Below are 14,341 nucleotides of genomic sequence, written 5' to 3'. Positions count from 1 at the left end.
TCCAGCCTTTGTGGTAATGTAAGACAGTCCTGTCACAGAGTTTAATGCATGTGCTTTTGGTGATAGTTATTTCTTCGTTAATCAAATAAGGGATCTAATCAAAATATAATCAAGAAGAAATCAACACTCTATCCAGCTGTTTTTGTCTGAGTGTCAAGCTCGAGCATCTAAATTCTTTCAGAATACTCCCTGATTATATTTACGAAGCATCTGCTGTTGCCCAGCTTATTATATGCTTCAACTGGACTTGTGTTGGATTAGTTCTAGCAAATTTGTTGTCTGGGGGTTTTTTGCCCCCTGGTAGGGTCTCCCATGGCAAATTGGTCCTGGGTGAGGGACCAGACAAAGAGCGATTCAGAAGACCACTATGAGAAGACCATCGAGGGGACTGTTCACCCTACTCGAGATAGGTTTACCGGGTCCCCGTCCTGCAGCCAGGCCCGGGGAGGGTGCCCTAGGGTGAGCGTCTGGTGGTCGGGCCTTAGTCCATGGGGTCTGGCCGGGTGTGGGAGTAGTTCGGAGAGGCTATGAAAAAAGACTTTCGGACTGCCTCAAAGAGATTCTGGCAAAACCGTCAGGAGACTCAGGAGCTCCTCACCTACAAGGTCCTAAATTATCAGGCCCCATTTTATCTTAATGACCTTATAGTACCAAATCACTCCATTAGGGCACTTTGCTCTCGCACTGGAGGCTTACTTGTTGTTCCTAGAGTATTTAAAAATAGAATGGGAGGCAGAGCCTTCAGTTTTCAGGCCCCTCTTCTGTGGAACCAGCTTCCACTTTGGATTCGGGAGATAGACACTATCTCTACTTTTAAGATTAGGTTTAAAACTTTCCTTTTTTCTAAATCATATAGTTAAGGCTGGATCAGGTGACCCTGAATCCTCCCTTAGTTATTCTGCAATAGGTGTAGACTGCTGGGGGGTTTCCATGATCCACTGAGTACTTCCTTTTCAGTCACTTTTCTCAATCAACATGTATTAATAGACCTCTCTGCTGATTCAGTAAGAGTACTAGATGCTACAGTTCCTGATAATGCATTGCTTTAAATGGAGAGAATCTTGAGGGATGGCTGTTATGAGGAAAAGCAGCCCAGATACTTTACCAGCAGCACACATCGTTGTGTGCCTCAACTTTCGGTCTTTTACCCAAGCTAATCTGCCATGTTTTTCTTCTTAGGTTGGGTTTATGGATTAAATATCTGATCTAAATTATCATATTAAAATTTGGGACACTTAGTCAGTGGTGGACCTTGGATTCATCGGGTGTTTCGGTCATTATCACTACACCCTCATCCAAGGAGCCCTGCCAGGGTTGATCAGGCCCCGGAGTGTGTCACTGGTTTATGTTAAATTGTTATTTCTCTTCTTCTTTCTGCTGTTTAGTTTTCTACTGTTTATTTTCTTCTTTTAATTCACTGCAACTGAGAAATAATAATTACCTCTTTAGCATTTATGGAGCCTAGGACACCATAGGTTCTATGACCATAGCTACTGAACGACACAGGAAATCATTCCTGCCCGTGGCCATCTCTCTGTACAACTCCTCCATCTAATACACTGTAAACACTGCAATAGTTACACCCTTTTTGTGCATGCCCTTTTCTACTTCTATTCTTTTCAATATTCTTGATATTTATTTATAACCACCTCTGTTAATTCTTGATATTTATAATTGATTGATTTGTATATATTAGTGCTACTTCTTAACCCTTTAAGACCTACCATAGAACCAAGTCTGCCAAAGCTTATCTTTATATTTTTACATGCTACAGTGCCATTTTTGGGAACATTTCAAGTTGCTATACATCAATACAACCATTATAGCCCAAACTTTAATAATATGTATGCATTAAGTGCATAATAACTACACAAATTGCAAAAAAGTGCAATAAACTACAAAAAAATTGAAAATCGTTTTTGTTTGGTTTTTTACATATATTTCTAGTTAGAAAAATTTAAGAGGTTTATCCCTCAAAACTGTAAAAACAAAAAAGTTGCACAAAATAGTTTGCAACAACAGGAAATTTATTTTGAGTGTCCTTATAGTTTTACTTTTGAGATACACCAATTTTTATATACTGCAGGAAAAACGAAAATAAATATTACAAATTGCAAATTTGCCAAAAAACAAAACAAAAAACAGCATGTGCATTGAAATAAACTATTTCCAGCAGTGCAATTTGAGTTTTAAGCCTCCCAGAAACTATACAGAAAAGCATAAAGTCAAACATGACTTTTAAAAACACCAGTATAGGTTTATAAGACCCTGAAGGTAAAAAACTAAATTTTCCACAAAAATGACACCACTTCCGGTTTCGGGCAGGTAATGGCGGACATGCGATAGTTCACGCTGACGTATATTCCAACGTAGGAAGTGTTATGAACAGCTGGTCGGATTGGCAAAGCATGTTTCTGAAATATTATGTTTTTGTTGCTGAATGTGCTTTTTATGCAATTTTTGCAAAGCTACATGTGGAAGGAGACCGTGACCTAGGACAAGCTAATGACATAAGATGTAAGTACAACTCCTCTGGTTTCATATGCAAAAAAAAGTATTGCGTTAGCTTACGTGGTTGCAGTTCTACAGGGATTTAAAAATAGTTACGCAAAACGGAGTGTGCCCACTCTGACCGGTTTTAAAGGGTTAAATTCGTAAAATCTGTAACATATTGTATTGTTGAAATAGTTTAGTCTATTACTGTTACTGTCTTGGAGCAACGGCATCTGACATAATTGCCTTAGGAATTAATAAAATATTCTGATTCTTAGACCTAGACTTAGAGCTTTTATTGTCATTGTGCAGTTTCTTGCACAGCGAAATTGGAAATTCTAGGAAACTGTTGGAGAGCCTTGTGTGTCTGGGAGCCTGGAATTGTCACTATAGTTAAGTTTTGATTGTAGCACATTTTGAAATGGAAACAAACTGCACTGAAGTTTGAAAGTTGAGACCTGTATTTGAGTCCTGCCTGAGTTGTTTTCATGAAATGATCAGCATGGTTTTGATCATGATCAGTTCAAGACAGACCAAATATACAAAAATATAGATTAGAACTCCTAAATGAATTCAAGATGAAAGCGTAGTTTATTAAAAGAGTTTCAATTACATTTAATTTCTGTAATAGGTAAATTTTACAGTGGAGTGTAACAAAGTCAATGTTGTTTGAAAAGTCTGGTGTTTTGTATATAAACTGCATTTTAAAAGAACAACAACAAAAACGACTAAATAACTGTCTTTAACATTTAACATTTGTTCATTTTAATTGTTTATTTCATTTTTGGTCAATAGAGTGCAAATAAAAAAAAACTTTTTTTTTGACTTGAACTGAAAATTTTATGACACAATTCCACGACCCATAACAGCTTTCTTTGTGTTCATCCCTGGTCTCAACAGGATTATGTAACATTTGGGTCCAAACAGTATGATCAAGAGTCCAAAACTTGAGGCCAGGATGGCAAATACCTCGACTGCATCTGCAAGATTTCCTGGTGAGCTAATATAAGCAGGAACAAAGGCCACCCACACAGCACAGAAGATCAGCATGCTGAATGTGATGAGCTTGGCCTCATTAAAACTGTCAGGGAGATTCCTCACCAGGAATGCAATTAAAAAACTGAGGACAGCCAGCACACCAATATAGCCCAATAACACTGCAAAACCAACAGTGGACCCGACTGCACACTCATACACTATCTTGTCATTAGGGTATTGGGTGTTCTTATGTGGAGTTGGAGAGGAAGAGACAAGCCAGGTAGTACAGATGGCTGCCTGAATAGATGTAAGAAACAGAACTGTTCCTCTCTGCTGCATAGCACCAAACCACTTCAAACTGGCTCCCCCTCCTGGCTTGGAGGCTTTGAACACAGCCAGAACAACCATGGTTTTTACCAGGATGCATGAGACACACAGCACGAAGCTGATGCCAAATCCTGCGTGCCTGAGTTGACACGTCCACATCCTGGGCAGTCCAATGAACAAAAGTGAACACAGGAAACACAACTTAAGTGACAACAATAGCTGGAAACTAAGTTCTGAATTGTTGGCACGTAGGTGTTGTGCGATGGTAGATAAAGATCCCCAGAACAACAACACATATAAATGTTCCCAGTAAGGAGGTTGCTGTCAAACAAATACCCAAAGGGTCATGATAGGAGAGAAACTCTGTCTTCTTAAGAACACAGTGGTCACGCTGTGGGTTTGACCAAAAATCCTCTGGACAACTGGTGCACTCCAAGGAGTCTGACAAAAAGGGGATGATGTTGAAATGCATCCTATATTTCACAGAAATTAAATCAAATATGTCATACAGAAAGACAAAGACCCACTGCTCTTGTTAGTGATCTTTCCCTCAGAACAAGGGATGCAGTCAAAACAGCATTCGGGCTCTCTCTTCCTTCTCACCATGTGGGTACCAGGAGGACAGCTCTCGCTGCATACTGATCGAGGTGGCTATTGGACATAAAAAATAAATATTTATTACCTGCTACAATTGTATATACTGTAAATGTCAAATAAAAGGTACTTGTCAAATAAAAAAATATCTAACCTGTTTGGATTCAAAGTTCCAGAAGATTTTGTCTTCATCAAGTATGAGTTCTTCACCTTTGAAAGCTGTCCTTTTAACCTCACCCACTTTCTGAATTTTAGTGCTTCCATCAGGGAGCCACAACGCTTTAATAACATCATAAATTGGTACCACATCACCATTCTCGTCAAATGACACACATTTGATGGAAATGGAGTGGTGAAGTTCACTCTTTCCATGTAATAAACAAGCTGTTAAAAAGGAATGTATAATAAATAAATTACTTTTTGCTCCAAAACTAATTATAGAACGAGTGATTTATTTATAGATGGAGTGTAAAATGATATCACATCTGCCATGGCTCCAGTAACTTGACAGTGCAAACAGTGGCAATTTTTCAGTTCAGTAATCAAATATAATATTATATCTATGGTACCTACATACATTTTTATCTAACTCTCAATCAACCAAGGCACATTACTAATAATCCTGTATAGAAGTTAATGACCTCCATGACTTAAATACCTTAACTACTTTTGCTCACAAGTATGGCAAATCCCTTTTCAGATATTCTGAAAGCATGCAAAAAACAATGTGTTCAAAGGTGGAGTGTACAATGATACCACACCTGCCAAGGCTCCAGTGACTGCAAAGAGGCACAGCTGTTCCCATTGAAAGGCCCTCTTCCTGGCTTGCACCGCAGCATGTCATCAAGGGAATATACCAGTGCATAAACAGCTTTGTACACATTATACTCAGGCCGCAGGTTGGAAATGTCCAAGTACTCAGTGCCCACATTTTCTAGATCTTCCTGTCCAGTGCATAGTGCACCTCCACCTTCCACCCAGCCTGCTGGAGCTGGAGCAAACCTGCACTGAAATGTAAATTCCCAAAACTGATTCACCTGAAATAATTTGAATAATGTTTGTTACACATTATGAAAATATATAATTGTTGTGACACACACACAGTAAAAATGTTCAAGTCTCACCAAGCTATTTCTGTAGCTACTGTTGTGATGTAGCTCAGGATGTATTTGCAACAGAAATTCCCTGAGCCCTGGTATTTCTCCTTGACGAATGGTGATACCCAGTATACCACCCAGGTATGGCATAAAGTGAGGCGTTTGGAGCACAGTAGATTCTGTCTAGGCCACGCTGGCTATCCACTGTAGACCTGTCACATTTTGCCTTACCACCTGTGAATTAAATTAGACCAAATCTATGAAGTAATATTGAACCTCCAACTTCTTTACTGAAACAGTTTTTGATTTTTAAAATGAATTCTGAATTATTACATTTTTGTACTCATTTCTGTACTGACAATGATACGTAATACGTGTTTTACACAATATAACTATGAAGACCTCTGTAACTAGTAATCATTAAAGTGTTTTAAATTGAAACCTCATCCATAAGGTGTATCATGCGACTAGGATGTTCAAAGACAATGACAACTCGAGCTGTAGAGGTTTTCATCACATCAACAATCCTCCAGAGTTCTTCTGTGTCTTTGTCCCAGGGTAAAACCTCTGTGTAGGCCAGGCAACATTCACCCGACACACTCAGCTCAGACTGAAAGAATCTGGCTGCATGAAGTCCATAATCATCATCAGTAACAAGAAGACCTGCCCAAGTCCAGCTGAAATGTTTTAGAATCTGGATCATTGCCTAAGTGAATAAAGAATAAAGTGTAAGTGCATTGAAAAGAAAAAAATCTTTAAATATAATTGCAATTTAGCTTTATTCTTTGACACAATACAGAAACGAAATAGAGGATAATTCTCAAAACTAATTATATTATTATTTCTAATATTTTCATATCTGTCTGTGTTCTTCTTTTACACAGATATTGAAACATACTTTTGCGTTTCCATTTTAATTTTGATGACAAATTTTCACCTGGAAAGTATCACTTGGGATCGTTCTAAAGAAGAATGGATACTTTTGTCGGTCACTCAGGCAGGAACATGTGGCAAAATAACTCACCTGTGAAAGATACAGACTGTATATTCGAGAGCTATCCATGTAGAGTGTTGTGGAAGTTTTCCATTTAAATAAAGCCTGCAGACGAGCGGTGAGCGGTAGCTAACATTCTTTAATCAAAGCACACAAAGAACAGACAACCAAGCTTGATGGAGCCCCTGCATGTCCGCGGGACAGACGGTCAGCAGAGTTCTCACTGAGCCTAGCATGGCTCTCAGTTAAATACCTTCTCCAGGAACAAAAGGCAGTACACAGCTGTTTCACACCTTAAGGTTCACACTCCCTTGCTACCTCCCAGAGTCCTTGAAGAGACAAAAGATTCCTTCCTGTGGAGTTGTCTGCTTCCCCCAACTTCCTAAATAGCCCCCCACCATTTGTCTTACAGTATTGGTGTGAGACATGTTAAAATCCAGTGGCACCAAGGCATTATACAATAAAATAATGTGATTTATACATAAGTAAAAGAAATTCCTATACAATCCCACCCTTTGATTCTTAACCCTCTGGGGTCCAGGGTATAATTGGCCGTTTTTGACTACTTTTGATTTTACCTCTATATTTCACCTTTAAAATATGTTTTTCTTGCCTTGTTTGGTATCATTATTTTCAGCACAACCTCAAATATCTGAAATTTGAGTTATTTTTTCATTTTGGCATACCATATTAGCACATTTGATCTAAATTCAGACAAGAAATTCAAAATCCGAGTAGAAAAAAGTTATATTTTTTACTGTAAAACCCACAAACATGTTTAACGAATCATTTTCATAACTTGAAATGCAAATAGAAATTGTACATTTCTAAAAATTATGCACAAGTTTTGCAAACAACAAAGTTATATGGTACTATTTACCTAAAAATGCAGCAAAGGCCTCAGGCGTTTTTTATATAACCATTTAAATCTATTTACAGAACAATCAGGTGTGCTGCATCAAGGAAGAAGGCACACAAATGATTTGTGCCAGTCCAAAAAATGTAGTTCGTGTTCAGTATAAGACAGAGGAGAACACCACAGGCCTAAACCCTGCAGGTCTGACAGCAGGAGGTGCATGAGTGCAGTTTTCCATGTGGGAACATGCGTTTACACTGGAATCTGCCTCTGACGGCTTTTTTAGAGCAAATATGAAATTAAGCAGTCTAACTGACACACAATACAAGACAATAACTACACAACAAACTAACTATAGCCTCCAAACACGCTAAACGTCACTAATGTCTCACACGTGAAAACTCGCTCTCTCTCTTTCTTTCACTCGCCCACTTTCCGTCACAGGTGTCACTCCTAAAAACATCCCCTTCTCCCTAAACAACCAAGTGCCACATGTTGCCATATCATTTTTTTGATTGGCTGACATGGTAAACTCTAACACCAATAGGGAAGGGGTGTTTTTTGTTATCCTTTTTTCACTCGCAAAGGGAGAGTATTTGCTAGCGCTGTCTGTAGAAAACGCCTTTTTTACCGTTCTTCCCGCTGTAAACACCACTGTTTTGTTCAGAAAAAAACATCGCGTGTATTTTTTATCATAACTCTGGTTTTACGTGGCCCATCGACACAATTCAAAAACTCGTATGTAGTTTGAAGTCCGCACTTTCGACCCAAGTTGAAATGGAGACTCTGACGTGCTGCATCTTGTAGCTGTGTCGTCTTAAATTGGTCATGTGATTTTGACGCGCCGGCGCGTCCAGCGACCCCAGAGGGTTAAATCAAGAATCACATTAATACCAGAATTTCTTTCCTGACATTCTATATATCACATCAACATTATTGTTCACTTAAAGGAGTTTCACACTGTGTATCCTCACATCACTGTTCTCCCACCACCCTTTGTTCATCTTTAATCATCCCCACAATCTAAGCTCTCACATGTGTAACCCATGTGAAATACAGGGCTGCAAAATCCCTTTTTGTTATTTAAGGCTATAGCCTGTTATTGTCACAAGGGGGTGCTGTGATGCAGTCTTGTGTTCTGACGACCTTGCGTCTAGTGCGCAGGAAGTATTACCTGTCTCTTCCTGTGAGATCTTTCCTCTGATGGCGATCAAGTACGTGTCGGAGCGCATGGAAAAAGTATCTTGGTATGCAATGCTGCAACCCGGTTAATGAGACCAGATTGTTTTAATGTATAAATGCTAATAAGGTACTCTTTTATTAGGCCCCGAATTCTGACCACAAAGGGAATAACGTCTGTCAAGTTATTTGTGTTGGAAAATCCTGGTGAGTCACGTGCTTTTGTTAGCTACCTGTTAAGTTAGATAATGTATTTCACTAGCCGATTCAGCTCAGAAACCTTTGAACAAAAACCAATCGGGAGCTATGAGAATCTGGTGTGTTGTTTTACTTCTCTTGTTGTTCTTTACAGTGTGTTTATAAGTGTTGAATGCTTTGAGCTAACGATGTTTTACTGGCGATGCTAGCTGCTACTGGCTGTTAGCCGCCCCACCGCCCGAAGCCATATTCCGATCGGGGAGGTATTCAGATAGAAGCACTAGCTCTGTATATATTAGAATGGTTATGTCTTAATAGATATGAGCATATTACAAGTTTAATAGTATTTGCATTGTGAATTAAGTTACATTTGCTTGTGAGCCTTAAGGATGAATGTCACTTTCATTGCTATGACTGTTTATATTATTGTTTAAGCTGCTGATGTTCTTTATTGTGATATAATTTTGATAAAATAGTTGATACTGGTACAAACAAGTTACTGTAACTCTTGTAACTTGGTAAAGCTAAAGGGATTGCCATTTGTTATTAATACATTTGGAAAAGAAGTTAATGAGCTCATGTTAAAAACACAAAATGGGAAAAGAAATTGATTGTTCTGCACTGTTTGTGTAGATTGGTTTTTTTGAACTACTAGAAGGATTCTGGAGAACCACTGACGGCGAGAACAGTCCAAATGAGATCCTGGATGATCGTGAAATGGTGTGGCCAGCCATGCGATCGGATTGTGGGATTTGCCTGAGAAACTGATTCAAGCAACCCTGGATTTCAGATAAGCCCTATGCACTATTTCTCCTACCCGGATAATAGGGTCTGCACACTGACAATTCCCCTACAGTACACCTGTTTGGGTTTCAACGACTTTAAAGGACAATTCAGACTGGACAATTTAAACTTTACAAGAGGAACACTTTAATCTGTTTTGTTCATTCAAAAGAGCTCTGATACAATTCAGTATAAGTCTTCCATTTAAGTGTCTTTATGTTATTTTATTTTGTTCTGTTTTACATCTATTCACCTTTAAAATGCACTATTAGTGTGCAATTTGGTTTATTGTGTTGTACATGTTTATGAATGGTACTGAGGCAATAAAGGTCCCAGTTATTCACTTCCAAGCCAACTCCTTTTGTGAGTCTCCAAAACAAAACCTCCTTCTGAACCTAGTAAGATGTCTAGGGTCTCTATTTGAAGTGAAAGTGTACTGGTCCTGAGTAGAGGCGCTACACAAAACGTGGCGAGCCAGCCAGGAGGTTTAATTTTTGGAAGTTGAGCAACTGGTGCTTTCATGCCTTTTGGGTCAAATCATTACATTTGTCCATGACATTCTAGGTTGGAGTAATAAGACAACATCGATGTAATCCAAACTGAAGGTGTCAAAGTACCTAACTCTGTCCTAGTAGGAGGGTTAACAGGGGATGAGGTTGACAATGAGGTTATTGATTACTTAGGGCAGTTTAGTTCTATTGGAAGAGTAATCAAAGTAACTAGCACAGAGGCACAGTTTAAAAACACAGCCATTGTGGAGTTCCAATCAGGTGAACCAGTCCAGTTCCTTAAGGATAGCTTGCCTTGCAAAAGACAAAGCCATAACCCAAGTGTTGTTCATCATATCCAGCTTCTCTCTGCGCTGTATGCTGCAGACAGGGGTTCATGTTTAACCCATTCTTACCTAACTGAACTGAAGGGTCTTGCTAAACTGAGTGGTGCAGATTTTGAGAAGGTTTTGCTAGATGAGCTGGCCAGAATGAAGAAGTCCACTGAGAGTAACCCCACAGTTGGACCAAATGTAACAGTGCCTAATCAGAATTTGCAGCTCACTAGTGACACAGACCAAGATGAACCATCCATCATAGAGCATCAAAGTCCTGTTAAACTGGGCAGTGATTTAACCCACTTGCCCCAGCATGACTCTCACTCATCCTCTCCAAGTGTAGAGGTGACTCCCTCGCACAGAAAAAACACTATCTACTTACCACCTGAACAGCTCACTACACCTGAAGTACAGAGAGTAGTAGTTGAGCACGTCATTAAGAACAATGAAATGCCTTCTCACGGTCATGCAAAGCTCAGGCCCTTCTCGGGGAAAACCCCTTGCTCTACTTTCGAAGCTGATTATGATACATGGCGCAACAATGTTGAATTCCACCTCACAGATTGTACCATATCTGACAAACATATGATAAGGAAAATAGTTGAGAGCCTTCTTCCACCAGCTGCTAACATTGTAAAGCACCTTGGTCCTAACGCTTCTCCCCATGATTATCTCAGCCTTCTTGACTCAGCGTATGGTACTGTTGATGATGGGGATAAGCTTTTTGCCAAATTCCTGAGCACAAACCAGAACTCAGGTGAAAAGCCTTCTGCCTATTTACAGCGGTTGCAGATAACCCTGAGTAAAGTCATTAAAAGAGGTGGCATCACTACAAATGATTCAGATCGCCAACTGCTTAAACAGTTTTGTAGAGGTTGCTGGAACAACAGCTTGATCACAACCTTGCAGCTTGAGCAGAAGAAGGATAAGCCACCTTCATTTCCAGAGTTGCTCCTCTTGCTACGTACTGAGGAGGATCGGCAAGTGGCAAAGTCCAGCCGAATGAAACAGCACTTAGGCATTTCTAAGCCTAAGGCGCATTTAAACTCCCTTGAAGTAGGAGAGTATGTCACTGATGATACAGACGTATCAGCTGTTAATGATAGGCCAGTGTCTTTTGATGCACATAAGTTAGAAAGGAAACTTGCAAAGCTACAAGCTCAAGTGGCTTCGCTGAAAGCATCAGCTATTGACAGTTCAAGCCAGAACTCTGACAAGCCAAATAAGAAAACCAAACCTAAGTTCAAGGTTCTTCCTAAAGAGAAATCTGACCCAAGCGAGACTAAGCTCACTAAGAAGCCACGCCCATGGTACTGCTTCAGGTGCGGCGAGGATGGTCATATTGCTCCCTCTTGCAGCAATGAACCAAACCCTGAACTAGTTGAAATGAAACGTAAGGAGTTCAACCAAAAACTACAAGTCTGGGAGGAACAGAATATGTCAGCTTTAAACTAAAATCAGTTCCTGGGGAGGGACTACCAGGAACTGAAAGTAATCATGAACGTCCCAAGCCGGAACCTCAGAATAAAGCATCTTCTCTCTCTCGTGCAGCACGACCCCAGATTAGGTTACCCAAGGGACAGAAATGTACAGCAAATGTTACCATGTCAGGAGTCAATTGCAGTTGTCTCCTTGACACTGGGTCTCAAGTGACCACAGTATCCACTTCATTTTACAACACCAATCTTTCAGAACATCCCATTCAGCCTATCAGTGGCCTGGATGTTGAGGCTGCTAGTGGCCAAAATGTTCCTTACTTGGGATACATACCCATCAGCCTTAAGTTTCCAAAAAGCTTTATTGAAACTGAGCCTGAGGTTTCTAGCCTTGCTTTAGTAGTACCTGACCTACGCTCTAACTGTGACCTGCCTGTGCTGATTGGGACAAATGCACTTGATGTTCTGTACGACGAATATTGTCAGGGTAAAGATCCCAATGATTTGTCACCGGTCTATGGCTACAGGCAGATCCTCCGTACACTCAAGGTCAGGAGAGAGATAAACCTAACCGGAAACGATGGCTTTGTAACTCTTAAGGGCAAGGTGCAACATGTAGTACCAGCTCAAGGGAGAGTCCTCCTTGAAGGCTGTGTCAGAGCCAGCAGTGCTGGTGAATGTGCCATCGTTGAGAAGCCAACGACATCCACCTTACCAGGGGGAATTTCTGTGGAGTGCTGTCTTGTCACTTTGCCCAAGCAGCATCCTCATAGGTTACCTATATGGGTGAGAAATGAAACTGAGCATGACATAACACTGCCCTCTAGGTGTGTCATTGCAGAGCTCCATAGTCCTGCAAAGATATATGACGAATCACCCATTTCAACCAAAAATGATGACACTGTGAAATGTTGTAATGTTACTGCACAGCCAGTTGATGAACCTGCTCACCCAGATTTGACATTTGACTTTGGCAATACTCCCCTCCCGCAGGAGTGGAAAGAGAGGGTTACCCAGCGTCTAAGTGCCTATGCTGATGTTTTTGCCCAGCATGATCTGGATTTTGGGCATGTATCTAAAGTGAAACATCACATAAACTTAAAGGACGAAGCACCCTTCAAGCAAAAGTCCAGGCCAATCCACCCAAATGATTATGAAGCTGTGAGAAAGCACTTGCAAACACTCCTTGATGCAGGAGTAATCCGTGAATCAGAGTCCCCTTATGCTTCACCGATTGTGTTAGTCAAAAAGAAGAATGGAGCGGTCCGTCTTTGTATTGATTATCGCAAGCTCAATGCGTTAACAATAAGAGATGCGTACGCACTTCCAAACCTTGAAGAGGCTTTTTCAGCCCTTGCTGGATCCAAATGGTTTTCAGTAATGGATCTCAAGTCTGGATATTACCAGATTGAGATGGAGGAATGTGATAAGCCCAAGACAGCTTTTGTGTGCCCTTTGGGATTTTACGAGTTTAACCGTATGCCCCAGGGGATCACCAATGCTCCCAGCACATTCCAGGGCTTAATGGAACGGTGTATGGGCAGCCTCAATCTGAAAGAAGTTCTGGTGTTCTTGGATGACATCATCGTGTTCTCCAGCACTTTGGAGGAACATGAAACCAGGCTTCTACGTGTCCTTCAGCTACTGAGAGAATATGGGTTGAAACTTTCTCCCCAAAAGTGCTCCTTTTTCCAAAGTTCAGTGCGATACCTAGGACACATCGTGTCTACCAAGGGTGTAGAGACAGATCCTGAGAAGGTCAGAGCTCTCAAAACCTGGCCAAGACCCCAGACGCTCAGTGACCTCAAGTCTTTTCTAGGCTTTGCAGGGTACTATCGACGGTTTGTGAAGGACTATTCAAAAATTGTCAAACCCCTGAATGATCTTACCAAAGGCTACCCACCATACAGGAAGGGCAGAAAGGTAACACCCAGGCCTAGCGGGTACTTGAACCCTAAAGAGCCTCTTTCCAGCCGTTGGACCCCTGCTTGTCAGGAAGCTTTTGAGGTAATCATAGAGAAACTGACGTCAGCTCCAGTGCTTGGATATGCTAACCCAAAATTACCATACATTCTCCATACTGATGCAAGCACTTCTGGACTAGGGGCAGCCTTGTATCAAGAACAGGATGGTGAAGTGAGGGTTATTGCCTACGCGAGTAGAGGACTTTCAAACAGTGAAAAGCGGTATCCAGCTCATAAACTGGAATTTCTTGCATTAAAGTAGTCCATTGTAGAGAAGTTCCAAGATTATCTCTATGGGAACACATTCACGGTTTTAACAGACAACAACCCATTGACCTATGTTTTGAAGTCAGCCAAGCTTGATGCTGCCAGCTATTGCTGGTTGGCCGCTCTCTCCACCTTCGACTTTAATATTAAGTATCATGCTGGTAAGAGCAATCAAGATGCAGATGGCCTCTCTAGGCGGCCACATGATACTGTGGGTGATGACTATGCTTCTCTTGAAGAAAAAGAGCGAATGAAACAATTCGCTTCCCATCATCTCTCTTCATCTCCCAACCGACAAGATGTGACAGCTGACACATTCAGTGTCTTGTGCCACCGTCATCTCTTAGGT

The 14,341-nt window shown here is 40.7% G+C and overlaps 1 pseudogene; it reads right to left on the bottom strand.

Annotated features, from left to right (window-relative positions):
* Positions 1-3,333: 3,333 nt before the first annotated feature.
* LOC134640634 (extracellular calcium-sensing receptor-like) overlaps positions 3,334-14,341 on the bottom strand; it is a 29,075-nt pseudogene continuing 18,067 nt past the window's right edge.

The sequence above is a fragment of the Pelmatolapia mariae genome, linkage group LG14 (assembly GCF_036321145.2).
Source record: "Pelmatolapia mariae isolate MD_Pm_ZW linkage group LG14, Pm_UMD_F_2, whole genome shotgun sequence".
Classification (NCBI taxonomy): Eukaryota; Metazoa; Chordata; class Actinopteri; order Cichliformes; family Cichlidae; genus Pelmatolapia; species Pelmatolapia mariae.
Note: the sequence above shows the minus strand (reverse complement) of the source record. Positions and strands in the feature narration are given on the sequence as shown.